The 27,752-nt window shown below is 41.7% G+C and overlaps 2 long non-coding RNA genes across 6 annotated transcripts; both read left to right on the top strand.

The window, feature by feature from the left end:
- LOC148641326 (uncharacterized) lies at positions 1-4,201 on the top strand. The gene is made up of 7 exons (XR_015929799.1): positions 1-176; positions 272-917; positions 1,429-2,563; positions 3,329-3,387; positions 3,561-3,840; positions 3,944-4,060; positions 4,160-4,201. It is a non-coding gene; the product is annotated as an uncharacterized LOC148641326 (long non-coding RNA).
- A 5-nt stretch (positions 4,202-4,206) lies between these two features.
- Positions 4,207-9,448, top strand: LOC148641327 (uncharacterized). 5 transcript variants are annotated; one of them, XR_015929798.1, is made up of 9 exons: positions 4,207-4,290; positions 4,880-5,011; positions 5,283-5,422; positions 5,942-6,148; positions 6,238-6,291; positions 6,380-6,597; positions 6,689-7,332; positions 7,639-8,216; positions 8,739-9,448. It is a non-coding gene; the product is annotated as an uncharacterized LOC148641327 (long non-coding RNA). The 5 variants fall into 5 exon arrangements; XR_015929796.1 differs by having other exon boundaries at positions 7,639-7,937; XR_015929795.1 differs by having other exon boundaries at positions 6,689-7,336; positions 7,639-9,448.
- The last annotated feature ends 18,304 nt before the right edge of the window (positions 9,449-27,752 follow it).

Here is a 27,752-nt window from a genome sequence, read left to right on the forward strand (position 1 = left end):
TCCAAAGATGGATGATGCAACAGCCTTCCAGGAGCTGACACGGGAGTTTCCAGTGTTGTTAGACGGGCAGCTTCCCAGAAAGAAAGAGCGCCTGAGACTGACTGGAAGTCATGACCGACACTGTTACGACAGGTGGAGATCAGATCAGAGGAAGATGAGACTGCAGAACATTATTGGTAAGTTTACATATCAATTATTTTCACAGAGAAACAGACAAAGAAAGTGAATTTGGAATCATTTCTGAGGGTTTCTGTTCTGGTTTTCATTCCAGACCATTACGCTTTCCGGTTACCAACGGAAGGCCAGGTGACTCGCTATTTTCAAAAGATGAGCTGGACTGCAAATACACCAAAAGCATCTGAAGTGCTTGAGAAGTGGAAGCCCAACACAGGTGCACAACCAAATGTAAGGCAAATTAAAAAGCTGGTAAAGCGTCAAACCTGGAGAGGCCTGACTATCACTGACGATCCAGTGAAGGGGAAGAAGGTTGTGACTTCCAGGCGTTTCCAGAAGGCAGAGGTGGTATGTGATTACCATGGCGAGGTCATCACAAAGACAACTGCAGAAGTCCTAATGGCACATTTGGCAGAGGGAAAAATGAGACGTCTTTTCATTTTTGACGGACCTGCACAAAAAATGTGCATTGATGCTTGTGAAGAACATTGCGCCTGCCACCCGGATAAGGAGACGATCGGAAGGTGGATAAATTCCTCTAAGAAAAAAGACAACATCAGGGCTGTCAGAGAGTCATTCATAATCAACGGACAGCCCGTCATGAGAATTCTGTTTATAGCGAAGAGGGACATTGCTGAGGGAGAGGAGCTCTTCTTTGATTACAGAGTTTCGAGGAAATCATTTCAGGGTGAAGTACAGGCTCTAGAGTGGTTGGATAACTAACCAGTTCCAGAAAATACTTTGTAAGTATGTTGAACATATTTTCTTTCAGCTATTAAAGATAGTGTCTTCTTGTGACTTGAAATCTATCTCAGTATTGCGTGTGTCATTGTTTTGAAGATGACATGTCTCATTCTCCAACAGCTAGGGCACCAGGAGGGGATAAGAGACAGTAAAAATTAGATAGATGAAGCTCAGAAGAGCATAGAGGCTGATTAGCCATCCCACACAAATATTCCCAAGACAAAACACTATGAGACATCTGCCCAGCTCTTGTTCTTATTGAAAGTTTTGGAATGAAGAGGTCTAATTGTCACCACTTTTGAAAAACTGTCGACTTTATCTGAATGTTTCAAAAGAGCGATCACTCCACTTAAAAGTTTTCCAATTAGTTCATGATCAGTGGAGCAATGCAAATAATCTTTTTCAGTGTAAGACATCTGCTTTTGGGTCAGTTGAAATTAAACAAACTCTCAAATCTTTTTGAGACGATGTGTTACACTAATTATTGATTTATGAATGTATTGTTCACAGACAAAGGAGATATGATTGTCAGAAGACGGGTGATGGCCCAGCATTCCCAGAACGGACACTGGAGTTTCCAGCAGCATTAGATGGGCAGCCGCTTGGGAAGAGACATCGACTGAGACTCACTAAACTTCATGAATGACACCAAGAACAGAGCCTACAAGATGAGTCTAGATAACAATTCCTTAAACCTTTTAGTGAAGGTTTCTGAAAAGGCTAAGGACTACAGCAATTATTTTTGGACTACAGAGATATTTTAAAACCTCATTAAGAAGTTAGACATTTAATGAAAAGTGATTTATCTTTACAAGAATGTTTTAAAACTTTAATTGCAGTTCAATAGATGCCGTAGACCGAATCTACAATGACTGCATTTTATTTTCATTTTAGCCATAAACTGTTGTAATTATTTTAATTGAAAAAAAAAATTATTCAGAGCACCAAATCCAGTTGATTTTGGAATTGAGAGGCAATTATTAGCTATAGCGGTTTCAATTATTGTCGACTATCGGTCCTGGCCGGTTTCAATTATTAGCTATAGCGGTTCCTATCTATGACTGAGCTGTGATTTCTCTTTAATAGAGACCTGTCTCTTACACAAAGGAGATTTTTTACTCTAACAGGTGTCACTTCCCAGCAAAGGCTATCACATTCCATAAGGATTTACTGCATTGGAGCAGATAACCAGACTCAGTCCACTGCAGCTTTTAAAATATGACAGGTTTCTGAGAATTTCAAAGCAATAGAAAAGTGCAACAAATGGGGTTCTTGAAGTTGTTCTTTCATTGTGCCTTCAACAAAATCATATTAATGTGCTTCTGCTGTTTTGTAGAGTCCGCCTGCCACTCATCTCCTGGCATGTTGCCAGTAGGACACATGAGAAGCCACAAAGCAGCTGACTGAGGTCCAGGAGAACATGCAGACACAACAGAAGTGCATTGTAATGTTTCAGCAGCCTCTTGGGAAGAGATGGACTGAGACTGATTGCGCTTCATAAAAGACACAGTTTGATTTCACCCAGAACAGAGCCCACAAGTTGATATGATATGATATGGGCTGGGAGATTAATGCTGCATCACTGCCATGGATCCAAGAGGGACATCGTGTATGTAGCTATCATTCAGGAGGATTCTGACAAGAGGTAAGACTTCTATTTTACATTTAAACCCATGTTTAGCTGTGTTTTTTAGATTCAACTGAACCAATTTCTGTGTGTGATAATGTCCTTGAATTCTGACAACATCACACTAAATTACATGATAGTATTAAACAGCTAATGTTTCTAGAGATAAAGTTTCTGGGATGCTTTTCATTACTTTGCATTACCAGGGACAGTTTAATTCACCTTGTACAGTATTGAAAGACCAAGATGCTGTTTATTTAACATTTTATAGAACTTTGTCTACTATGGCAACATGATGAGCTTGGTGAAACTTGGAAAAATACTGCTTTGCCACTTATCTTAAGATAAAGATAGCATAAAGGTTTATCTTTTGCACCTACCTGCCCCCCGGGGAAGGCCAATGCTTTCTAAGTTAATGTTTCCCTACAGTAGACTGTACCTTATCTTCTAAGGTAATGTAACTGACCCAAATCAGTTTTGGAATCCAATCTACTGACGAGATGGAGCACATCCTTTTTTGGATACAGATTCATTGCAATAATGTAACTGCAAATGAATATAGATGAGCATGTATGTTTGTTCATATACAGTGGCAGGAGCAGTTCCTCAATGCAGTGAATTTTCAGGGCCAATTTAATCTCTCCATCTTATACTGAATATGAAAGTTAGCATTGTCTATATGGACTCCTCACTAGTTGGAATTTGTATATATTCCAGTGTTCCCTCAGCCAGTCCTTCTGTTGTAATTCAATTTATCTTATAAAATTCCTTCCCCACTTCTAGGACCAGCAGTTTTTGAACTCCACAATGGCTCCTATTGGAAAGTTTGTGACTGAGACCAAGTAAGAGTTCACTTTTTTATATTAAGCCATTATTTCATTTGTAGCAATGAGCAATTCTGATATAAATACAATAAAATCATTATGCTCAAACTATGAGAGAGAAAATTAAGGATAATTTAAGAAATCAGTCTTAGCTTGTTTCTATACACAAATTATATTATTTATTTTCAAAGGAAACCCGCAAGGATTCCCCTGGTGTGTAAGATGTGCCTGAATACTTTTGATCAGCTTCCTGCTCACTTGAAGAGGGCGTGTACGAAGCACGCCACGGCAGAGGAGATCAGGATGGCCTCTCAACAGGCGAGGAAAGATAAATCACCTGAAGAACAGGGCCATCGTGGATTACAACAGAATAGAGATCGTGTCTGGTGAGGCAAACGGGACAGTGGTTGTAAGACTGCTGGAGTCCTTGGGCCTTTTTGTACGTGGGAAGCCTGAAGACACATTGGCACGGTGAGATATTTTTAATTTGTAAGGCTTCTGTAGTTTCTTTTTGAAATCATTGTTACAACATATTATGTAAAAGCATGTTGAAAAGAATCTACCTGTATTCCAGCGGCCCTGAGCAAGAGGCCGCTGTCCAGGAGGAAGAGATGCCAGAGGCTGCTCCAGAAATTGAAGCAGAAGCGGATAAGGAAGGGGAAGATGTGAGCTCCAAAGAACTCTATCAGCAGTAAGACTTTTTATTTTTCCGATGTATCTATTTTTTACTAAAATTCTAATTTGTCTTATAGGTATAAAATGTTTAAACCTGTGTTTTATATTCTTACAGACCCCCAGTAGTTAAAAAGTATCAGCAGGCTCTCCTGAAGAGAGAGTGAAAGCACTCCCTGGATGCTCCTCCTGGCTGGATTCAAACAGTACCTTACCAAGGATCTGGGAGTGGCAAATTGTTCTCAGGAGGTATTTATTTTTTAAAGGCATTTAAAATTAAGCAGTGGTATCTCCATTGTACATGTTTTTATTCCTTAGCTTTCACCCATGTGAAATGATGTCAGCCATAAACATCATTGTGAGGAAACACTGGGGAAAAAGTCATGCAGGAAATGGGGGATGAAAACAGGGGGGCGTGTCCATGCAGTGCTGGTGATCCGGGGAAGTGTGGACGAGGCAAACAATCCAAAGAATAAGTCCAAGGGAGAATCCAACAAAAAAAGCAAAGGTCCATGGCCATGTAATCTATCCAAAAACCAGGGATTAAAAACAGGTTGCCGGGTCGGGACCGGCGGGGGGAACAGGAACAGGAGCAGGAAGCTAAAAACACAACGGAGCCAGGCACAACCAGGACCCGGGCTCGCACGATGCGGAGATCAGGTGCAGAGCCTCCAGTGAAGTGAGCGCCTGGCTTTTAGAGGTGAACTGAAACAGGGTAGGAACAAGGAACAGATGCGGTGAATGAGGCAAATGAGGAAGGGCTGGAGCGCCTTTAAGAGTAGGGGTTTGCGATCGTCTTACAGGTTGGCATATTTATTTTATTTTCTTGCTATTACAGGTTGAGGAATGGATGCAAAGAAAGACTGTTGTTTCACCAAGTGGACAAAAAATGGTCATAATTGGTGTGAAAGAGCACAAAACTGCATCACAGGAATTGGCGTCCTTTGCATTGAATGAAGAAGAGGAACATGTAAGTTGATGGCTACACTGAAATACCCCTTAAGGGTTGCGGTAGAACTGGAACCTTCCTGTCAAGCGGTGGGTGCAAAGCAGAGTAACACACATAATGTGACACCAGTCCATCACAAGACACACACACTTAAACCACAGGCAATTTTCATAGAAGCCAATTAAAATACATGTTAATATAGAAAAAAAGACCTCTCCCTGTATAGCTACCATCATTTGCAATATCTAAGAATATTTGGAATATACCATAATTGCATTTTGTTTTCCATCAGATGTTTCATGTGTACTTCACACAACTGCACTCTACTGCCAAGGACAGCAGCTGTGGACAGGAGGAAGAGAAGTTTTTCATTTCATCTGCTGGAGATCCTATTTACAATCCTACCAACGACTTGAGAAGACTGTATAAGAAGTAAGCAGAATAATATTATTATAATATTATATATTATGATAATATTATATTATATATTAAATATATATAATTAATATAAACTGATGGAAAAATAAATGCAACACCTCCACACTCTGCCCCCAGCCTGCAGCATGCCAATGGCTCCCTTCCTTTTTTCTGGTGACATTCAAGGCATTATGGAATGCACAGACAACTGACTAGGTGTGGCCTTTTCCTTGCAGTGACCTAAGCTTTGAATTAAGTCTTTTTAAAAGGTGACCTGGTTCTGACAATGTTTCACCTGGACCTCATTGTAGTGCACCTAATGAGCTTTTGCATGATTGCCAAGTTGCAATGCCTCACTGTACTAGCTTTATTGCTGGTCAGACAAATTGACAACTTTTTGTGAAAGTACATAAGCTATAACTATAGCAACTAAGGTATAGTATTATTATTCCGGAAAATGTTGTATTTCTTTTGTCCATTTTTTTTTTTGGTGAGTTGGAAATGATCACATATGCTTGCTTGTTTATTTTGTAGGTACTGCTTGCCATTCATTACTAGCCAGGTTGCCAGGAGGGCATTTGAGACGGCCGCAATAAATGTAACAGATGCACAGAAGAGCATTGTTGCAGATAATTTAGCACATTCCAATTCTACGGCAGAGAAACCTTATAGAATGCTGACATATGCCAACATCTGCTCAGCAATCGAAGTGATTGAAGGCTTTGCAGAAGAAGGATCGCAGTAAGTGTCACTGTGATCTCAAAATGAGTAAACAAAATCAGTATCTCACAAAACTACAATTACACAATTACTTATTTTTTTAACTTCAGGTCAAGCTCAGGGGAGAAAACATCAGACTCTGAACAACGCACACCACTTGTGGAGTAAGTTGGAATCTAATATTCCCTTTTCATTCATTTTTTACATTGTGTTACAAAGACCTGTGATATTTTATTTAAATACTTACAACAGATCAAGGTCAAGATCCACTATGGCAGCTGCAGGATTTACTTCTACGAAGTTGGATTATTCTACAGCCTTCCAACAACTGATACAGGTGTTTCCGGTGACATTAGATGGACAGCTTCCCAAAAAGAAGAAGCGTGTTAGCCTGACTGGAAGTCATGACCGTCACTGTTATGACAGGTGGAGAACAGAGCAGAGGAAGATGAGACAGCAGAATATTACTGGTAAATGTACAAATCAATTATTTTCACCAACAAACACTTAATGTAAGTTTAGAATATATTCTGAGAATGTATATTGTCATTTTCTTTCCAGACCATTACGCTAGACAGTTACCAACAGAAAGACAGGTAACCTGCTATATTCAAAAGATGGGATGGTCAGCCAATGCATCAACAGCATCTGACGTTCTTGAGAAGTGGAAGACAAACTTGGAACTGCCACCAAATGATAATGAAATTAAAAAGTTGGTAAAGCGTCAAAGCTGGAAAGGCCTGCACATCGTTGTCGATCCTGTGAAAGGGAAGAAGGTCTTGACTTTCAGACGTTTCCAGAAGGGAGAGGTTGTGTGTGATTTTCATGGTGAGGTCATCACAAAGACAGCTGCAGAAGCCCTAATGGAACAGATGCCAGAAGGAGAAATGAAATATTTATCTTTTTTGATGGACCTGTACAAAAAATGTGCATTGATGCTTGTGGTGAACACTGCACCTGTCATCAAGATAAGAAGACGATCGGAAGGCAGATACATTTCTCTAAGAAAAGGGACAACATCAGACCTGTATTAGAGACATTCATAATCAACGAACAGCCCATCCTGACAATTCTGTTTTTGGCAAATAGGGATATTGCTGAAAAAGAAGAGCTCCTCTTTGATTTCAGTGTTTCAAGGAAATCATTTCAAGGAGAAGAACAGGCTCTGAAGTTGTTGGATCACTAAGCATTTAAAACAATACTTAGTAGGTATATGAAAGCACAAGTTTTGCAGATATGTATTTTCTTGTAGCTTGAAATTATGGTTAGAATTCTGTTTATTTTATTATCTAGAATATGGCATTTCTCATTCTCATCAGCAAGTATAGCAAGTATATTGGGGGGGGGGGGGGGTATGCGATGCCCAACAAATGATTTTCAGAAGAGCATAGAGCCAAATTAAATACCCCACTCAATTGTTACTGCAAAAAAATGCCACATGCTGTAAACAAAACATAAAAAGATTTAAAGATGTGAACTATTTTTGAAATTTGTTGACACTATCTGAACAGCACAGCATTCCCAGAATGGACAATGGAGTTTTCAGCAGCATTAGACGGGCAGCCTCTTGGGAAGAGAGATGGAATGAGACCGACTGGACTTCATTAATAACACCGTTCTTATTGAAAGAGAACAGAAAGATAAGTCTGGATAATAATTCTTACTCTGATTTTTTAGTTATTTTCTTTCATTATCTACAGAATAGATTTTTGATAATCATATCGATAAGCTTCTTTTGAAACTGCCCAACATTACCAAACAGAAGAATTTTTCGGCAGGACACCATTTGTGCATCGAAAGCACTGGAGAGGTATATATGACAGATTATTTTCTGCCACTGAAATACTAATTGCTTCATTTCAGTTCATCCTTAGACAAGCAGAAGAAAAAGAAGTTTGATGGAATTAGATGGCATTCCTCTTGGGAAGAAAGATAACAGAGACTGACTGGACTTCAAGAACAGCACCTTTCTGATTCACAGCGAACAGAACACAAAAGATTAGTCTAGGGAACAATTGCTTTATTTTCTTAATTAAAATTTCTGAAAAGTTTAAGGACAACAGCAATGAACATTGTTAATGAGTTAGAGGTTAGATAAACCTGTATTTCCAGAGGTTTGTCATTTCAACAATGTTTTAAAATTGAATTTCTATACAGTGGACACCCTTGACATAACACAAAATGAAACCATTTCATTTTCATTTTGGAGCTAAACTGCTGGGAACATTTTTTCAGTAAACTGTTAAAAGCATATTATGGTCTGAAAGCCAAGATATTATTTGTGACCACATTAATTAATTACTTTTTAAACTGTAAAGTAATAATCTGCTAACATGGCTAGTTTCTATCACTGAGCTGGGATTTCTATTTACGACAGAGATCAGTTTCTTAAACAAAATAAAATTGTCTCCATCCTGGAAAATCAGTCACGAATTTGAATAGGGCTTATGGCATTTGATCAGTTTCACAGCCTAATTCTACTGCATTTGTTTTTTAATGATTCACAATTGTGAATATTAGAAATTTTAATGCACAGAGTTGCTTAGGCTTTTATTTTTTAATTTTGTTTTCAACACAATCATAATGATTATGCATATGTTATTTTTTGTAGCTGTCACCTGCCATTCACTACCAGAAAAGATGCAAGGATGTACATGAAGAGGTGTGATGACCAGGATGACAGTGCTGCTCAGGACAAAATCACAAATTTTCACCTGCCTAACACCTTTGAAGAAGAAATCAATAATGCAGAAAAACTGAAAATAGGACTGTGCGAGAGTTTTGTCTTTTGCCTCCAAACTATTTTTCTAATTGTATAATGTTAGCATACCCAGAGGGGTTGGGCAGTCAGTTGATCTTGGACCCCTAGAGGTTTTTTTTCTCTCCTTACTAAGGAGTTTTTGGTTCCTCTCCTCAGTTATCTTCTGGCTTTTACTCTTTCTATATTGTAACATCATGTATCATCACCCAGCTATGTTAAGTGTCTCAGGTCAACCTTGTTATGAAATATGTTATATAAAAATCAATTGAGTTTAACCATACTAGTTGTGAATGCTGTCATATTTTATTGCCATAATTTATATATATAAAAAAAATATTGTGCAATTAGCTTTTTCAAACTTTTCTATATAAACTATTTTATATATAAACTTTTCTATATATATTTTCTATATAATTTCAATACAACTTCTAATTGTGACCATCATGAACAATGACTGCTTCTTGTTTTGGGATTAAAATATTTTTTTTATTTTTGATCTCATAACTAAAAAATGTATGAAACAAACTGTAAGATTGCAATGTATTAAAATTGGCCCCTCATTGTTCTGTGATTCTTACCGATTGTGCAGACCACAGCAGGTCAAAGGAATTCACAGATAACTCTACTCTGAGAATTTGTAAGTTTAGTGAAGAGAAAAATCAGTTGTATCATTAATTTCTTAATGATTTCACAGCTGACTTTCAAAGTGAAAAGTATGTGAAATTCAACCGAGTATGGATAAGTGTTTTAGCTAGGAATAATGGAATAGGACTCCAGTTCTATTTTGTGGGTTTCCGGAACTGGTGCCACGATTAAGAGGGACGGCTGGGGGCATTCGTATTGCGCCGCTAGAGGTGAAATTCTTGGGCTGGCGCAAGACAGACGAAAGTGAAAGCATTTGCCAAGAATGTTTTCATTAATCAAGAACGAAAGTCGGAGGTTCGAAGACGATCAGATACCGTTGTAGTTCCGACCATAAACGATGCCGACTCGCGATCCGGCGGCGTTGTTCACATGACCCGCTGGGCAGCATCCGGGAAACCAAAGTCTTTGGGTTCCGGGGGGAGTATGGTTGCAAAGCTGAAACTTAAAGGAATTGACGGAAGGGCACCACCAGGAGTGGAGCCTGTGGCTTAATTTGACTCAACACGGGAAACCTCACCCGGCCCGGACACGGAAAGGATTGACAGATTGATAGCTCTTTCTCGATTCTGTGGGTGGTGGTGCGTGGCCGTTCTTAGTTGGTGGAGCGATTTGTCTGGTTAATTCTGATAACGAACAAGACTCCGGCATGCTAACTAGTTACGCGGCCCTGTGCGGTTGGATTCCAACTTCTTGAATTAAGAATAAGTGGTTTTTAAACTTAGAATCCCAATCATAACTGATGCTGCGTTTAAAACCATTGTTAATGGACATTAAATGAAAGCTCTGGGTCTCTGCTTTCACATGCATTATGTTTTAAGCTTGTAGTATGCACCGTTTCGGAGATATTAATGAAAATATGCCATCGGTTTGGTCAATATTCTAAAATATTGGACGTATATGCTTATGATGGCAGACATGATGCTGCGTTTAAAACCGGGGTTAATGGGTATTAAATGAAAGCTATGGGTCTCTGCTTTCACATGTATTGGATTTTGAGCTTGTAGTATGCATCGTTTCGGAGAACTTAATGAAAATATCCCATCTGTTTGGCCATTATTCCTCAATATTAAACACACTTTCATTTGATGGCAGACATGATGCTGCGTTTAAAGCTAGGGTTAATGGACATTAAATGAAAACTCTGGGTCTCTGCTTTCACTTGCATTGGGTTTTAAGCTATATAGTTTGCACTGTTTCGGAGATATTAATGAAAATATGCCATCCGTTTGGTCAATATTCTAACATATTGGTCAGAACGTTTCGGCTGTGGAGCCTTCTTCAATTTATTTTCTGTTTTAAATTATTACTAGTGTGGCGTAATATATTGGTGACCATGTGACGAAGACTGTGCAGCATTATTAGGTTGCACGTAATGTTTATTTGATTAATTAGAAAGTTAGGATGTCTGATCTGGAGGGCCTGTTGCGATATGCTAACGTACCGTAATGGAGTGTAGTGTGGTGCTAGCGACACGTGGTCATGCAAGTTAGCATGCAAGCGTTATTTTTTTAATTTCTTTTTATTACATATCATGTGGTGATATTATATATCTTATTTCTGTGAATATTACAGTTGTGTGCCCAATTAATCACGGTAGTTCATAAAGGTAATGTTTAATGCATTATATGGTGTTTAACCCCATGTTATATTTTGCTAAGCAGGAGAGAGAGACATTTAGCGTGTGTAACGCCCATGTGTTTTATGTTCTATAAGGTATGTCGTCCATTTTGTTATAATTTTTTTCTTTCTTATTTAATATGTTAAGTGTGTCTTATATCATGGAGAGTACATATAATGTGATGATAGATAAAACATGGGAAAAGAAAGGGGCTGATTATGGGTGTATAACAATCATTGTAATTGATTTGATATTGATATGATATATGTGTAGTCATCTGAATGTACATAGATGGTGGGTATTGTGTTAATTATATATTATATTATATAATTACATTTATATATGTAATCTATTATTTTTATATATCATTCTTTATATTGTTAGATCTTATATATCATTCTAGATATTATTATTATTCTGTTATTTTATATAATACGATATAATAAGGAGAGTCTCAGACGCATTGTGGATGCCAATCGGGAGAGAGAGAGACATTTAGCGTAACACCCACGTTTTATGTTCTATAAGGAAATAAAATCGCAGACCTCTACCTGGTGTCCCTGGGTGTTCATTTGACACAATGCAGAGGAAGCCGTCCGCTACAAAGGCTCAACTCAAATTCTACCTGGCGTGCCTGGGCTTTTTCCTGCACCTCTATTTGCAAGCAGGCCAGATGAACTTTCAGGCGAATCTCATTTTTTGACCCAGTGGAGACCGGAGAGAACGGTTCAAAGGGAGGTAATGTGGCCTTGACGTCTGCCTCCGTTAAGTCTTTAGCCACCACCTGCACCTCAATGTGTTCTTCCCTAGCCATAGCAGATTTAGCACCAGCCCGAGGAGGACTGGCGTCGTTGCTCGCTAGTGCAAAGACTTCTAATTCCACCAATTTATCAATCACAGCTCTCTTGATGTTCCTTTTAGGAGCTTGCGTCGATACCTGAATCTGGAAGTGATCAGCAATTTGGAGCAATTCGTCCTTCCTACACCTCTCCAGCTGCTCAAAGGAAGGCTCCTCCACAAACGTTTGCAAATCAAAAGTGGCCATAACTACCTTGCCAAAAACACAATCCACAAATCAGAATCCTATAGCAGTCCTTATTCCTAAACAAATACCCGATAACGCTAACCAGTCCCAAAATGCACAAAAGTACAAACACCAAAATTCTGCAACCAAAAAAGAAATCCTTAACACTGGGATTTGATCTCCCGGATGAGCCCCGAAAAATGTTATGACCCCAAGTATCTAGGGGTAAAGGGGTGTAACATTTAGGATAATTTTTGGATACAGGTGGGTTCTGGTGAGGGATTTAGGAAGCGTGACAACAAGGGTTGGTGCAAAAAGTGATTATTTTAAGTGAATAAGTTACTGGTATGTGATAAGACACAATAACACACAGGGTAAGGGAACTATAGTAGTGCCAAAGAAAAGAAAACAACAAATAAAATGGAACTGGCTAAGAAGGTTTGGGAAAGCTAACCTTACTACAAAAGAAAACCAAAAACACACGGTCTTCGGCATCTTCAAACAGCCTAGCTAACCTTCACTGACCTCCCAAAACCATACAAGAAAACGGCATTCACCCGTCCTAAACTAGTGTTACTATTACAAAAATCAACTATGTGTGCAGAATGTACCTGACAACGTAAACTAACTCTATACACAAAGTACAAATAAGAGAAAATGAGAGTAGACAACAGGAACAGGGTACAAAAGAACATAGAGGTTGATGGCAAGGAAATAATAATAATAATAATAATAATAATAATAATAATAATAATAATAATAAACTTTATTTTATATAGCGGCTTTAAAGGTGGCTTCTCAAAGCACTTTACAGGATGACAACAACAATAAATAAAAAGAATACACAATATAAAACACAATTACAATATACAGAGTAAAGGCTTTTCTGAAGAAGAGGGATTTGAAGGAGTTTAGAGAAGGTGACTCTCTGATATCCTTGGGGAGAGAGTTCCAGAGCTTGGGGCATGACAGGAAAAGGCCATGTCACCCACACAGTGAAGACGGGCTTGGGGGACAGTAAGGAGAGCAGACTTAGAAGAGTGAAGGTTGCGAGGTGGGGAGTAGGGTGATAATAGTTCAGACAGGTACTGAGGTGCCAAGCCATGCAGAGCCTTATAGATGAGCATGAGGATTTTAAAGTCTAAACGGAATTTGACCGGAAGCCAGTGCAAGTACTCCAGGATAGGAGTAATGTGAACACTTGCACTAGTCCTGGTCAGGATTCTGGCTGCTGAATTTTGGACATACTGCAGTTTGTTCAGAGTCTATTTAGATACCCCAGCAAGTAGAGCATTACAGTAGTCAATTCGAGAGAATACATATGTGTTGATCAGCTTTTCAGCCACAGTTAATGATAGCATAGGGTGTAGTCTAGCGATATTTCTAAGATGAAAAAAAGATGTTTTGACAGTATGCTGCACATGTGGGTCGAGTGTTAAGCCAGAATCGAATATAACCCCAAGGTTTTTTAACTTTGATTGAAGCTACAGAGTACAGAGCCATCTACAGATAGGGTTACAGGACTGGCTTTACGAAGTTGATGGGGAGTGCCAATAAGCATGACTTCAGTCTTGTCACAGTTAAGATGAAGGAAGTTTTGAGTCATCCAAATTTTTATGTCAGAGATGCAATTAGATAGGATAGAGACAGCCACATCAGTGTCAGGTTTGGTATGTGATCTTAAAAGCTGACCAAGTGGGAACATGTAAATGCTGAAGAGCAAGGGGCCCAGTATTGAGCCCTGAGGAACACCAGACTTAACAAGACCAATTTCGACCTGTACTCATTAAGAGAGACAAAGTGACAGCGATCAGTGGGGCAAGATTTGAACCATTTGAGAGCAATGTCAGAAACTCCAAACACAGTCTCAAGACGAGAAAGTAAGATGTTATGGTCAACCGTGTCAAAAGCAGCACTGAGATCAAGAAGGATGAGTATAGAAAGAGAACCAGAATAAGAAGCTATTAGAAGATCGTTGGTGACTTTGACCAGGGCAGTTTCTGGGCTGTGAAGTTGATGGAAGCCAGATTGGAGGGATTCGAAAAGGTTGTTTGTCATCAGGTGGTTATGTAACTGAAGTGTGACAGCACGTTCTAGAATTTTAGCAAGGAAGGGTAAGTTGGAGATGGGGTTAAAATTGTTAAGATTGTCGAGAGCCATGTTAGGCTTTTTTGGCACGGGCGTAATGGCAGCAGTTTTGAGGACCGTTGGTACAATGCCAGTGCTCATGGATTCATGTATAATATTGAGGACAATGGGACAGAGAGAAGAGAAACAGGACTGAAATAAAGTGGTGGGAATGGGATCTAAAATAGATGTGGTGGGTTTCATGCATGTAACTAGTTTATTGAGGGATGCTGAGTCAAGAAGAGAGAATCTGGAGAGAAGGGAACCAGAGAAGTTGGATGAGGAGGGAGGAGGTATGGAAATGATATGCGTAGTGGAGAGAATGTGATGCCGGATGATGTCGATCTTAGAACTAAAGAAATCTAAGAATGTGTTGCAAAGTTGTGATGAGGCAGGTAATGTGGTGGGGCAGTTTGGCTTGAGCAGTCTGTTGATGGTGGAGAAAAGAAGTCTGGGGTTGTTTTGGTGATTTACAATGATGTGAGAAAAGTAGGTGGATCTAGCAGGCTCTATAGTAACCTTATATTCAGATATGTAATCTCTCCAAACCTGATAATGTACTTTTAGCCCAGAAAGACGCCACCTACGCTCAAGTTTGCGAGAGGCTGCCTTCATGGATCGCAGCTGGTCATTGTACCGGGGGCAGGGGGAGAGAAGGAGATGGAGTTTTTAAAGAAGCAAATGGAATGGATCAGCGTGTGTCTACCCTTCGCCGACAGGGGCGGGTAACCCGCTGAACCCCATGCGTGATGGGGATCGGGGATTGCAATTATTTCCCATGAACGAGGAATTCCCAGTAAGCGCGGGTCATAAGCTCGCGTTGATTAAGTCCCTGCCCTTTGTACACACTGCCCGTCGCTACTACCGATTGGATGGTTTAGTGAGGTCCTTGGATCGGCCCCGGCCCTGGTGGAGCACTGAGAAGACGATCAAACTTGACTATCTAGAGGAAGTAAAAGTCGTGGGTGTCGAGGGTAGATAAAAGAGCACTGTCCAGTAACTGTATTTTGTCCTCTAGAGGGTCAGAGGAAGAGAAACAAGATAAGGAGGACAGAACAGAATTTACAAACCTTGGGTGATCAATTGATCGCCAGCCGGGGAAGTTTACAGTAATGGCAAAATAAACGATAAACACAAACAAACAAAAGTATAAGGAAAACACAAACAAAAGGCCGAAGCTATACCAAAGATAAGTCAAGCGGGACCGAAGTCAAACAAAAGGCCCCTTCGTTCTGAAAACCTAATATACTGGTTTATCTGTGTTCTGATTGGCTGAGAGTTAATTGAAGATGATGTCAGACTGAAACAATGATGTAATGATGGACCAATGGGGGAGGAAGAACAATCAAGGTCAGGAAGTGTGGAAGATAGCAACAAAACACACATGGACCACACACTGGGACGTAACAGCAGTTGTCCTGTGTCTCCAGCTTCAACGCAGTGATATATATATATATGCTCCTGTGATTTATTGGTACATGCCCTGGGCAATAATCAGGATCAGGATTTAGCTCCAGACAGGCCAGAGATAGTGTTGTGAAGTACAGCAACCCACAGGATCACAAAGGTAGAGCCACTACACTGCATCTCCTTCAAAAAACAACATATACTGTACAGTTATGTAGCAGCATAGTACTGCTTACAGGTCTCAGAGACGGTGCGCTGTACCCGTTGACAGAAGCCTGTGCTTGCTGCCAAAATTATCATATTTTACTAGAGCTTACATTTTGGATCTAGATCTGCAAGTCTGGCCGACAGGTCTTTTAAGTAATGACAATTTCTGGATCATGTCAAATGAGCAGGAAAAGTGTATTCAGTGATGTGTTTGCAGTGATCCTGTGGCTCTGCCCTCAATACCATGTGATTGATATATTTATGTCATGTGTGGGTATTTGTCCCAGGTATTAATCACAGGCAATGTCAACAGAACAGAGTTCCACACTCCAGAGTGCTTCAGAGTTGAACTTGAACTTGAACTTTATTGCCATATGTAACCGGTACTGGTACAATGGAATTCTTACTTACAGAAAGTCTCTCGTTTGTAAAACAAGTGTAAAAAACAAAACAAAGTGCAAACAGTGCATCAAGACAATGTACAAACAAACAATACACAATGTGCAAGTAAACATGCAGACAGTTTGAATGTAAACAATACAGACGTGTAAACAATGACTGGAGACGTACAATAAATAAATTACAATGAGGTAGATGGTGATGGTGTACAGTAGGTGTGGTCCGAGGGGGATGGCTAAATGTGATCGCCAGTCTCACTGCTTGTGGATAGAAGCTATTGAAGAATCTAGTGGTAAGTGTCCGTATGCTCTTATATCTCTTGCCTGAGGGCAGTGGGGTGAAGAGCTCATGCCCGGGGTGGTGACTGTCCTCTGTGATGGCCAGAATTCTACCACGGCAGCGGTCCTCATAGAGCTGTTTAATCTCGGTGAGACCGCAGCCGATGATCTTCTGGGCCATATTGACCATTCTCTGCAGTGCCTTTTTTTCTCGCGAAGAGGTGTTGCCATACCACACGGTGATCCCGTTGGTGAGGACGCTCTCGATAGTGCAGCGGTAGAAGTTCACCAACACATGTATTGGCATCCCCCATCGCTTGAGGCACCTCAAGAAATAAAGGCGCTGCTGAGCCTTCTTCATGATAGAGTCAGTGTTCACAGTCCAGGTTAGATCTTTAGAGATGTGAATTCCCAAAAACCTAAAGCTGGTGACTGTTTCCACTTCCGTTCCATCAATACTGAGTGGGCTGTGAGTGTGTGGCCTGTGTCTCCGAAAGTCCACTATTAGCTCTTTCGTTTTCTTTATGTTCAAGTCCAGGTTATTGCTATGACACCACCTGAGCAGGTGTACAACTTCATCCCTGTAAGTGGACTCGTCATCATCACTGATCAGTCCTATTATAGTGGTGTCATCGGCAAACTTAATGATGCGGTTGTTGCTGTGTCTTGCTGTGCAGTCGTGAGTAAATAGGGAGTACAACCTTGGACCCAGACAGCAGCCTTGTGGGGTTCCAGTGCTCAGGGTGAGTGGTGTTGATGTTTTATTGCCTATCCGCACCACCTGTGGTCTCTCGATAAGAAAGTCCAGCAGCCAGTTGCAGACAGAGTTGCACAGACCTAATCCCCTGAGCTTTGTCACCAGTTGACTGGGTATGATGGAATTGAATGCTGAACTGTAGTCCACAAACAGCATTCTCACATACGAGTTCTTAGTGTCCAGGTGTTCCAAGGCTGTATGCAGAGCCAGAGTTCCATAGTTCCATAGTTCCATAGTTCCAGAGTTCCATACTGCCTAAACATAAGCAGCTCTTGCATGGTAGATTATATCATAGTACAAAGGTAACAGCAAAACTGCACTACAGCATAACTGTTTTGCTTTTTCATTTAGAAAATAATACTGTATTTTTTCAAAATTCAATGCATTTCAATTCCTTTTTACCTTTTCTCAGTTATACCTTTCCTAACTTGTAAGGTCAATATCTCCACCTTGTGGTCATTGTTAGTAATGTCTTATTTTGAGTAAACCTTTATTTCAATTCTCTATTTGGTGATTTTACTTTTATTTATTTGAATTGTTCATTCAGCAGTACTAGATTTTTTTTTAAAAATTGAAGGCTACTACTATACATAATGTGAGTTTATTTAAAAAATGAAATGAAAGGAATGCATTTTTATGAGAAAAACAATGTTGATATCCCCGTGATAATCGTGTTGCATCATTAGGACACTTTGTGGGCTTGAACTACAAAGATTTTCCTGTTCTATGGTAAAAGATAAATTAAAACAAAAGTATGTATTTTAGATTTGTTTTTTAAAACATGTAATAATTTATTTAATGAACATAAAAACATTTTAAAATCATACTTTTAGTATATTTAGTCCCTAATGCACAATGCAATGATAATTTGTGCAACATGCACAGGTGTGTCTCAAAGGACACAGTACTGCATACTCCAGAGTGCTTCAGAGTTCCATAGTGTCAAAACATAAGCAGCCCTTGCATAGTAGAGCACATAATAGCACAAAGGTAACAGTGACCCCGCACTACAGCATTACTGTTTTGCTTTTTAATTTAGAAATAAAAAGAGTATTTTTTAAAATTCAATGCATTTCTATTCTATTCTTTTACCTTAACACAGCTTTGCCCTTCTTAACATGGGAGGACAATATGTTATAGAGTTCTGCATCCAGCAGTGCAAGATTTTTTATCCAAGTTCAATAGATTTTTCATAGTAATGTAAGTTTCCTTAAAAAAATAAAATGAAATGAAAGGAATACATTTTTATATGGAAACCTATACTGACATTCCCATGATAATCTTTCTTAGTTCATGTATTGCATTAGAACACTTTGTGGGCTTGAGCTACAGTGATTTTTCTGTTCTGTGATACATGATAAATAATAACAAAAGCATTTATTTTATTTAGTTTTGTTTTATAAACAACACTTAAGATCTGATTTCATTAACATATCTGAAAAGCATTGCATAATGCAATGAACAATGTATTGCTTACAGGCCTCTGCGACAGAGTGCTATGCTTTTGACACATACCTGTGCTTGTTGCAAAAATTACCGTATTTTACTATAGCTTATGTTTTGCCTGCAGATCTGCAGTCTGGCTGACAGGAAAATTGTATTCAGTGAAGTGTTTACAGTGATTCTGTATTGCCCAGGGTATTAATCAGGATCAGGATTTAGCTCCAGACGGGCCAGAGATAGTGATGTGAAGTACAGCAACCCACAGGATCAAAAGGGTAGAGCCACAGCACTGTTTCTTCTTAAAAAACCAACATATACAGGTATGAAGCAATCACATTGTAGCAGGAGTGACATTGATTAATTACTTGCATTACGGGGCTTGTAGAATCTATAGGGTATGATGTCCACTGAAGGCCTTCAGAGCCGAGTATATCAAACGCCTAGCTGTAAGCCTGGCATGTTGCACCACAGAATCACTTTTAAACCTTAACTCTGGTATACTTAGTTCCTATTGCTCAGTGCATGACAAAAGTATTGCTTCCCGGTGTCTGACATAGAACACTGTGACAACCTTTGAGGTAATCCTGTGCACGTTTAATGAATTATCATATTTTACTAGAGCTTACATTTTGCCTGCAGATCTGCAGTCTGGGCAACAGGTTTTTAAGAAACGACAAATTGTGGATCATGTCAAAGGAACATTAAAAGTGTATTCAGTGAAATGTTGGCAGTTGTCCTGTATCTCCAGCTTCAACACAGAAAGATAGATATATGCTCCTGTGATTTATTGGTACATGCCCATTGGTATTGGTACATGGCAATAATCAGGATCAGGATTTAGCTCCAGACGGGCCACAGATAGTGTTGTAGCGGTGAGGCTTATTAATAAGGCAGAATTAAGTGTTTCTGAGCTTTCCCAAATTAGGCCTCATTTCTCTGTTCATCTCTGTGGTGCAGCCACAGAGAAAGAATTCATGCAAGCTGATTTAAGATGTTTTCTTGTGATAAGAAACCAGCTCCCAAAGGGGGATGCACTTAGCTAAGCCTGGCTATCATGATCAATGGTCATCCATTGGCGCCTATCTGTCTAGGGAGTGCGAGTTGGACATCTGGACTGCATTACTAAGTGTCAGGAGTAAGTGACTCATATCTCACCTTGATCAACCAATCAGGGACTGGTAGGGCCGAGTAACCCACGTGGGACTCTGATACCCATGGAACTTTCAGCCAATCAATGAGCTGAAGTTTCTCCAGGTAAAAACAGGCAACACAGAGAGCCTGATAGATTCAGATTATGATTCAGATTCAGATTCAGATTAAACAATTCTAAAGGGAATTCAAAGGAGAATTCCAGGGCAGGACGGCCCAGGAGCAGAAGGCTCCCAAGGGCAGGACATTCTCGCAGCGCGCCTCCTGACCATCCTGAGACTCAGCCCGGACAACCACGGAACGGCCAGTGTGTCCGAGTGCCAGAACTTTCCTTTGTTCTAAGAGTCTAGAGTTGAGGTTGCCAGAGAGTAACCAGCAGCAGGCCTCGTGAACAGGTCGGAACTGTGGACAGCTGAATTGCTATTCAGAACAAGCTCTTCATCAGGAACGAACCGGTCCTCTTCCTGACTTGCTGGGACCCACAGTCATCTTTTCTCCTGTGCACAAACTTTGCTAGTTAAAGCCAACACTAACTAGCCGGACAGTGAGCATCAGCAGCGCACCGTCGCAAGCTGCACAGCACAGCCTGGCACGGAGCCAGAGAGCGCGGATTGGACAGCAACAGCCTGCAAATGTTTCTTTGTGCCCGCAGGAGATCTGAATCCCCAAAGATTGGATGAGTATTCAACTTCAATGCATTACAGCTCGAGAATTCAATTGTTATCCCAACCAGTTGATATCAATTTAATTCCTAAGAGTTATGTACTTGTTTGAGTATCTAATGTAAAAGTTGTAACCAAGTTCACTTTACGAAACGGTCTTGAATGATATACTGAACGTATGTCCTCTTGATATGTGTAACTCTTTGTAACTGATCGAATATACCTTTTGTATTCTGATAACCCTCTCGATAAGATCTGTTAGATTTACATGCATATTTTATGTATTAATAAATGTATCCTCGTGTATTAGTACCTGTGTGTGTGCGTTGTTTGAGTTATATCGCATGGTTGGATTCTAAAGCCACCAAAAGAATCAACTTTGTGATTTACTGCTACAATTAATAATTGTCTCAGTAAATGCCCAAACCCTACAGAACTGGTGCCTTCAGAGAGCCACTATGATTACATATTTGGCGTCCCTGAACCGGTTTTCCCTACATTATTTGGCGTCCCTGGGCCGGCTTAATCTACATTATTTGGCGTCCCTGGCACGGGCATGGCAAGACTGAAATGAGTCAACCAAGCGGAATAATTCAATATAAAACGCCGCGGGTTTCATACACGACAATACAGTGTGCTGAAAGCTGAAAGGAAAAAAGTTCCCCTTGCTCTTTAAGCAGTGCTTGATTGTTTTGTGATCTTTTGCGATCTACCAGGTTGATTGCATACTTGATCTTGTGGTTTTCTGTGGTAAAACTGTGATTTCGTACTTAAAAGTAATACTCTTTAAGTTTAACGATGGTTGCTAAAAGGTCTGAATTCGAGTCGCTATGAAGCACTCTCTCTAGCAGCGACAGGTCTGACCACGATCTCTTCCATATCTCCGTCAGCGGAGAAGCTAGGATAAATCTCCATTCTCTGAGAGAGCTAGCGAAGGACATAGAGAGATTTGACCCCGCAGTGTCAGAGAATAATATCGAGAGTTATATTCAAGACCTCAGGTATAACCTGCAGTACCTGCCAAACGCCACAGAACAGGAGAAAGTGTTTCTGGTTAGAAAAACTACCAGCAGAGCTGTACATGAGTGGATGGCTAGGCAGATGAAAGAAGTCTGTAATGACTTTGAGCAGCTATGTCAAGCACTTATCGAAGAATACAGTGCGTTTATTGACCCGACTGCCGCGACAGTCGCCGCACTTAACATTAAGCACGAGAGAGCAGAGTCCCCTCGCGAATATTACGAGAGACTTAGACGAACTTATTTTGCAGGGCGAAATGATGAGGGTTGCGAAGAGAACACACATTTCAAGGGTTTATTCATTGCGAATCTCCACCCGTCAGTCAGAAAGATGATCTTAATGCATACAGATGCACAGACCATGAAAATGACTGATATCAAGAGATTCGTGCAGAAAGCCTGGGAGTATGATGTCCAAAGTCACTCTGAGCAAAAAGTTGCTAAAGCGACTGCGTTCGCCGTCAGAGCCAGCAGGGTTAATTCCCTCCTGCTCGAAGGAGCACAGGCTCCTGAGCTGGCTAAGCCCCGTTCCAAAGCACTCACACAGGACCGCACCCAGCGTCCTAAGTGCCATGAGAACACCGGGGGAGGGAAAGGGCTAGATAAGGCTGAACAAAAGGATTCAGTAGCCGCCCGCCTGGCCAGGCTTGAACAAGCTATATTAGGACAGGGACAACCACTCCCCAAGGCTGCCGGAAGCGTGAATGAGCTGATACTCTCCAATGGAGGAGGCGGAGACCCGCCCCCTCTCCCTCCCTCAGTCTATCTGATTGAGCGGAAGAGTTCCTGCCTGGATAAGGTCAGCCACTCCCAAGCGAGTGCTGACTCCACCCCTGAAGTCAAAGAGCAGGCAGTAAACCGCAGAGGAAAAGCAAGAAGCTTTTACCTCAAGGCTGCCATGGGAGATGTCTTACCCAGTGAGACACTGATTGACACTGAGGTTGAAAGGTGTTTGATGTCACACGGCAAGCTCAAACGGGTAGAAAAAGAAAAGGGCATGCGACTCAGAGAGGAACCTTTGGTGGATCACCAGAAAGGCAAGGTGTGGAAACAGGTCAAGGCTCCTAAGCCTTCTGTACAGAAGGAAAGGGGGGCCAAGAGGCAGACTGTGCTCACACAGTGCCCACCGAACACAGAAGCCTATGTGAAGATTCCTTCTGTTCCCTCTGGACAAGAAATAAAAATATTTCTTTGTTCCCCGGATATACAGGGAACTCGTGTCCCGGCTGAGGTCACAACAGCCTCCCTGCCACAGGAGCGGTGCTCCAAGCAGCCGCCTGATCCACCAGGTAAAGCACACACCTTTTACATCCCTAAAGAGGAGCAGATCTCCCCACCTGGCGATGAGAAGGAGCTTTCCCTGTGCACCCTGGCACCTAAGAGGGTTCAGGAACACCACCCCGCAGTGGTGGAAGGGATCCAGATGGCAGGAGAGCAGGTTGGTGATGTAGCCCTCACCCTTAGCCCTGAGAGGTCCTCTATTAGTGAGGATCTGCTTGAGCAGCTGTCGCAGGGCCACCGCCAGGTGCCCCTAGTGCAACATTCACAGGTTAGACAGGAGGTCCAGCTGGACGCTGAGACTACTGCGCTGTGGACACACCTGATCCCAGATGCCGATTCCCTCTGCTTTGACCCAGGGAACCTGCAGTCAGGTAACTTTATTTCTCACAACTTCCAGGTAGTGAGTGAGACTGACCTGATTGTTCCTGCCTCAACGGCAGGGTTGCCTACACACCCAGTCCCCCAGAAGGGACAGGGAATGAAAGCCGAGCCGGTTTTCTTACAGCCACCAGCTCAGTTTGTCAGTCTGAGTCTGACCAACAGTGGTTCAGCCAGACTGGAGCTGGATGGTAAAGTCACCCGCCTGCCAGTGCAGGACATCGCAAAGAGAGGTGTCAGAATCCCCGCCTGCACTGACATGGGCCTGGTGAGTGATAGTAAGTTCAATGACAGTGAACTAGCTATCCCAGTGCTGGGGCAGCTCCCTGAACCCCTAGCGAGGGAAGGGGGGAGCGAGCAGGTGTCCTACACCTACCCCCAGCGAACGATTGGAAACATGCCGATAGAGGGAGTCCTCAATCAGGAAGTGTGCAGGGTGGACCTGAACAGTGAGAATGGGATAACAATCCCAGATCATTCAGGTGCTCCAGATGACCACTCAGCCGAGGGTCAGGCATGCTCCACTGCTGCACCGCCCCCTGCAGGGTTCTTAGAGCACAGGCATGGACAAATCGAAAAAGCAGATGCCCTGGAAACGGAGGAGCAGCATCAGCAGCTGCGTCAGATCTCCCCAGATTTCCAGGAGGTTGGTGCCCAAGATGCCACATGGCATACTGAGAAAGACACCATGTACACGCTGCGCCAGCTTAGAAAGGCAACAGTCACTCAGAAGGAGATGACTGGGATCAGCCACCCAAAAAGGCTTTTGGGAGGACTGATTGCTGCAGCCATTGTTGCACGTTTGCTTTTTCTGGTAGGTTTGTGTGCTACTGGCACTCTCACCCTGACTGCCCCAAGAAGGCAGGTGTCAGAGATGCCAGAGGGTAGTGACAGACTGTATCAACAGCAGCAAAAGTTGGAAAGCTTAGGGAAAACCCTACAGGCAACTTCCTATGCAACAGGGTTAAATCTTATTCCCCAAACAGTGGACATGATTGTTGGTGTTATACAGTGGGTTTATGCTTGTGTGCAACAGGCCAGAATGTTGACACAAGACCTGTTAAGGGAGTTTAGTGCCACTGTAGCCAGTCTAACCAAGGCACAAATCCCAACCCACTTGATTCCACTCTTCTCAGTAGAGCAGTATGTGACATTAACCCCATCGCTCATAGCTCACCCAGAAGGCAATCCAAGATTGAATTCGGTTCCAAATCTTGAGATGGGTATGGCTACCAAAGCTATCCATTGGCTGTGTCTAAACGATTCACCAATGAAGGGTGTAAAGCTACTAACGAGCAGAGGGAGGTTAATGAACCCCATGAAGAGCAGGTGGGAAGTAAATGGCTGGTCAGCACACCACATTTAACTGACACTATGACTTGTGACGGGCATGATACAGCTACCACAATGCAGCTACCTAACCAATAGTTTTCCTGTAAGTTCCCGAGGAGGCCATAGTACAGCATGGTAACTTAACACTGTACGGTCTGGAACCAGACAACATAAGACCAAACTTGAGGTTGTGGATACCTTCAGGTGCCACACTATTGAATTGGATAGAAATCCTAGAAACAGTAAGCCCTGAAGAGGTACAGGTAGTTAGTTTGCTTTAATGGAACAAACCTCCAAATCACCCTAGCAGATACCCAACACAGGTGTTGTGGTTCATCAGGGGGCTGGGAACAGGAACTGTTGTTATTGTAACACTACTGGCAGGAAGCTGGATCATGACTGACAGTGTACTCTGAATGATGTACTCTCACATCAAGATGTACTCTGGGTAGCATGAATGAGTCAAAGGCAGCATGCCAAAAGAAAGGAAGTTACTTCTTCCCAAATATCTACTACAGAGGTATCAGATATTGACAGTGAGCTTCCTGATGTGTAATTCCTAGACTTAGATAATGTCTCCTACCGTGTTTATACATACTCCAGATGTTATTCATCCTGTTTGTTCCCAATGCTGGTTCCGGTATGAATTCTCGAGGAGTAATGTAGACATTTAAGATTAATGTTCTAATGACAAGGGACATCACTTAACTCTGTTTTGTTTTGAAGGCAACAACGCCTCAGGACCTCGTGACCTTCAAAAAGGGGGGATATGTAGCGGTGAGGCTTATTAATAAGGCAGAATTAAGTGTTTCTGAGCTTTCCCAAATTAGGCCTCATTTCTCTGTTCATCTCTGTGGTGCAGCCACAGAGAAAGAATTCATGCAAGCTGATTTAAGATGTTTTCTTGTGATAAGAAACCAGCTCCCAAAGGGGGATGCACTTAGCTAAGCCTGGCTTTCATGATCAATGGTCATCCATTGGCGCCTATCTGTCTAGGGAGTGCGAGTTGGACATCTGGACTGCATTACTAAGTGTCAGGAGTAAGTGACTCATATCTCACCTTGATCAACCAATCAGGGACTGGTAGGGCCGAGTAACCCACGTGGGACTCTGATGCCCATGGAACTTTCAGCCAATCAATGAGCTGAAGTTTCTCCAGGTAAAAACAGGCAACACAGAGAGCCTGATAGATTCAGATTGAGATTCAGATTCAGATTCAGATTCAACAATTCTAAAGGGAATTCAAAGGAGAATTCCAGGGCAGGACGGCCCAGGAGCAGAAGGCTCCCAAGGGCAGGACATTCTCGCAGCGCGCCTCCTGACCATCCTGAGACTCAGCCCGGACAACCACGGAACGGCCAGTGTGTCCGAGTGCCAGAACTTTCCTTTGTTCTAAGAGTCTAGAGTTGAGGTTGCCAGAGAGTAACCAGCAGCAGGCCTCGTGAACAGGTCGGAACTGTGGACAGCTGAATTACTATTCAGAACAAGCTCTTCATCAGGAACGAACCGGTCCTCTTCCTGACTTGCTGGGACCCACAGTCATCTTTTCTCCTGTGCACAAACTTTGCTAGTTAAAGCCAACACTAACTAGCCGGACAGTGAGCATCAGCAGCGCACCGTCGCAAGCCGCACAGCACAGCCTGGCACGGAGCCAGAGAGCGCGGATTGGACAGCAACAGCCTGCAACTGTTTCTTTGTGCCCGCAGGAGATCTGAATCCCCAAAGATTGGATGAGTATTCAACTTCAATGCATTACAGCTCGAGAATTCAATTGTTATCCCAACCAGTTGATATCAATTTAATTCCTAAGAGTTATGTACTTGTTTGAGTATCTAATGTAAAAGTTGTAACCAAGTTCACTTTACGAAACGGTCTTAATGAATGATATACTGAACGTATGTCCTCTTGATATGTGTAACTCTTTGTAACTGATCGAATATACCTTTTGCATTCTGATAACCCTCTCGATAAGATCTGTTAGATTTACATGCATATTTTATGTATTAATAAATGTATCCTTGTGTATTAGTACCTGTGTGTGTGCGTTGTTTGAGTTATATCGCATGGTTGGATTCTAAAGCCACCAAAAGAATCAACTTTGTGATTTACTGCTACAATTAATAATTGTCTCAGTAAATGCCCAAACCCTACAGAACTGGTGCCTTCAGAGAGCCACTATGATTACATATTTGGCGTCCCTGAACCGGTTTTCACTACAGTGTTGTGAAGTGCAGCAACCCACAGGATCACAAGGGTAGAGCCACAGCACTGTTTCTCATTACAAAAACAAAATATACTGTACAGGTATGAAGCGATCACATTGTAGCAGGAGTGACATTGATTAAGTGCTTGCATTACGGGGCTTGTGGAATATATAGGGTATGATGTCCACTGAAGGCCTTCAGAGCCCAGTATATCAAACGCCTAGCCACAGATTCACCACAGAATCGCTTTAAAACCTTACCTCCTCTATATTTAGTGCTAAAAGGTCCATGCAATGAGCCAAGTATTGCTTACAGGCCTCTGAGACAGAGTACTATGCTTTTTGACACATACCTGTGCTTCCTGCAAAAAATACCATATTTTTCTAAAGCTTACATTTTGGCTGCAGATCTGCAATCAGACCTACAGGTGATCCCAAAGTATAGCAGGGCTCACTTCTTCGTTATCATCGTTCTCTAAATATGACTTGACTTCTTATTCATTCTCTAAACTGTATTTCTAGGTGTACTATCTTGGTGTAAAATTATACATTCTTCCACCTCATGCCAATCACTATTAAACATGAAAAGTCCTCTATTCTGGAGTATGCTGAGTATTTAACATTAAATACCGCTACTTTACAATTTCCATACACAACCAGCATATAATGGTGTGATGTATATGCTGGCAACTTGAACATATAAATCCATACAACATGAACAGTAAACAAAAACAATTTAAAAAAGAATGACTTCCACCGATGGGGGTCAAACGGTGATCTGGTTCCTTCCCAGGAATGGAGGGGAAGTTCCTGTGTCCTGTGGGGGCCCCTCGCTGACACGAGCAGGTGAATTAGCTCCCCCACTCCTATCTCTGCCAAGAATGAAGCTCCACCTTCCCGGTCAGTTTGGAAAGTCACTGTCTAATACGGGGCTG

This window comes from Lepisosteus platostomus, chromosome 24, assembly GCF_059453375.1.
Source record: "Lepisosteus platostomus isolate fLepPlt1 chromosome 24, fLepPlt1.hap1, whole genome shotgun sequence".
NCBI classification, from domain to species: domain Eukaryota; kingdom Metazoa; phylum Chordata; class Actinopteri; order Semionotiformes; family Lepisosteidae; genus Lepisosteus; species Lepisosteus platostomus.